We start from the raw sequence: 3,078 nt of genomic DNA on the forward strand, positions 1-3,078 counted from the left end.
GGGGTATGTATATTGTCAGTCCCTGGTATAGGGGGTTTTTATATTGTCAGTCCCTGGTATAAGGGGTATGTAAATTGTCAGTCCCTGGTATATGGGGTATGCATATTGTCAGTCCCTGGTATAGGGGGTATGTATATTGTCAGTCCCTGGTATATGGGGTATGTAAATTGTCAGTCCCTGGTATAGGGGGTATGTATATTGTCAGTCCCTGGTATATGGGGTATGTAAATTGTCAGTCCCTGGTATAGGGGGTATGTATTTTATCAGTCCTGGGTATAGGTAGTATGCATATTGTCAGTCACTGGTATAAGGGTATGTATATTGTCAGTCCCTGGTATAAGGGCACTGGTATAAGGGTATGTATATTGTCAGTCCCTGGTATAAGGGGTATGTATTTTATCAGTCCTGGGTATAGGTAGTATGCATATTGTCAGTCACAGGTATAAGGGTATTTATATTGTCAGTCCCTGCTATAGGGGTTATGTATATTGTCAGTCTCTGGTATATGGGGTATGTATATTGTCAGTAACTGGTATATGGGGTATGTATATTGTCAGTACCTGGTATATGGGGTATGCATATTGTCAGTCCCTGGTATATGGGGTATGTATATTGTCAGTCCCTGGTATATGGGGTATGTATATTGTCAGTCCCTGGTATATGGGGTATGTGTTTTATCAGTCCCAGGTAGAATGTATATTTATTATAGACTTCAAACATTATATTGAACTATTACCTATGCCACATAAACTGCTAAATGCTACAATAAACCAATATATAACAAGAAAACAAGTAAAGTTGTATTTTTTCAACATCAATTAATTACCAATGTTTTATCATTCAGTGCATACATGATATTAACATTTTGTGGTGATTTATTTATAAAGTGCACCATATTAGTACATAAAGTGAATCCCATCTAATGTAAGTACAAACACAATACATGCAGATATCAATGTTATCAATTGTAATCTGCTTCATCAGGAGTGATTGAGACAGAATAAACATATAAATACTATAAAAGGAACAACATATTACAAATATTAGACAGGAATATAAAGCAAAACAATGTATATCACAATGTTATATATCACATCAAATTGATATGAATACATTATAATTCTTCCTATTTTTTGTATTTTTTTATTATAAAGACAATAACAATTCATAAAATGTATTTCACAACTTACATGCTGGAATTTTTTTTGTAAGGAGGTATGAGCTTTTTTTCTCTGTGGCAAAATTTGAAGAGCAATACAAGTCAGAAGGTATAGCAACTCTCGTCCTGCCGATTATGCCCACCAAATAGGGGGCCAATATTTGTAAGACGGTTTATCAAAAAATAAAAAAGCTTTTTTTGTACGCATGTATTTTTTACTGTGGTCAACAGTTCTTATTGATTTTATGACAGAGGCTGCGGGCTGGTGGAAATCTGAACTCGGGCCACAATTGGCCCCCGGGCCGGACTTTGGATATGCCTGCTTTAATAGCTCCATAAGCCATTCTTTTTGTTGCAATGTTACATGCCCAGGCAGTAACACTGCAATCTGTGATCATGGTAAGAAAGCCCAAAGCTGCTACTTGGGCCCTTGGTCCTACTTGGCCCTACTTGGCCCCATTTGACTTGCTTCATGTATGGGACTGGAAAACAAACAGGTATGTTTGTAATATGGAGGATAGTTTTTCCAAAAAGCCCTCGTTTCCAGAAGTCCATATACATAGGAAAGGGTAGTGACATTGTTACATATAGTTGCATAGTTAGTCAACGTTCACATGCCGGGATGCAAGGCCAGGGGAAGCAGATTCTGGGCATCGCCAACGGGTTGCTGATGACAGATGGGCATCACCAAGTGGACACAGATGCCGGGTCGGCCTTGCTGCAGGACGCCGTGGGCTCATGAGGACCAGGTAAGTTTTCAATTCTGCCCAGAGTGTGGCTCAGGGTTACCACTGTAAAGAAATTTCATCCTAAACCACACTCGGGAGTATAATTGCCAAAACTACTTCCTGAGGAAGCCTATTCCACATTTTCACAGACCTTACAGTGACGAATCCCTTCCTTAAATTTCTTTTCCTCGAAACGCTAAGAGTGCCATCTTGTCCTTTGTAATGATCCTAAAGTGAATAATGGGATAGAGAGTTCTCTATATGGACCATCCATTTAAATATTATCATATCTCTCCTTAAACGTCTCCTCTCAGAGAAGATTAGATTCAGTTCAGCTAATCTCTCCTCATAGCTGAACTATCATCAATTTTTGAGCAACAATGGAATTTAAAAATTATTTTTGTGCTGTATGTTGTCATGGTCTGCATGTTTTGTGACCAAAGTCTAACCAAGCACTGATTCGCATACAAAGGGAGATTGATGGAGCAGATATGATGAAATAACTAAACGTGTTGCAGTACATTTGGTGATAAATACAGTCATTTGTATAAAGAAAAATCATATGACTGATTGGCACAGAACCAGTGACCATTCTCCACCTGAATAATTATTTTTCAGTTACTTAGCAATGGTCACTTCTAAGATAAACTTCTGCTGTATATTCCAGGACTTTAACAATGAGCACCGCCGGCTTGTTTCCTGAAAGTTGTAGAAACATTTCCTGCATTCTTTTCTCCAAATTTGCTTTTCATTATTTTAAACATTTACAGGGAAATAAAATTGTCATAGCTTGGGTACATTAAATACAAAGAAAGAGAAGCAAGAAAGGGGGAAATAAAAGAGACGTATTAGGGAGTAATTTTCTTTTATTATAGGTGATGAGTGGTGTCTGGCAGGAAACAGTTCACTGAAGGATCTTCCTAGTTTTGCTTGAAGAATGCGACACCGGGTCTAAGAAACACATCATCCACACGGAAACTGTAGGCAGAAGCATTTTCTCATGTTCAGTTCTTATTACAAATTTTGTCATACTGAGTACTGACCATTTATATCTTACCAATGTTGTACAAAATAACCACTTACTAAGCTAATGTGAACCCTCTTTAAATTGTTATTATTGGTGATATGAAAAAAATAAATACTGTACATTAAATATTCTCAACCAGGGATCTGTGCAATCCCAGGGTTCTT

Source organism: Pyxicephalus adspersus, chromosome 2 (assembly GCF_032062135.1).
Source record: "Pyxicephalus adspersus chromosome 2, UCB_Pads_2.0, whole genome shotgun sequence".
In the NCBI taxonomy this organism is placed as follows: Eukaryota; Metazoa; Chordata; class Amphibia; order Anura; family Pyxicephalidae; genus Pyxicephalus; species Pyxicephalus adspersus.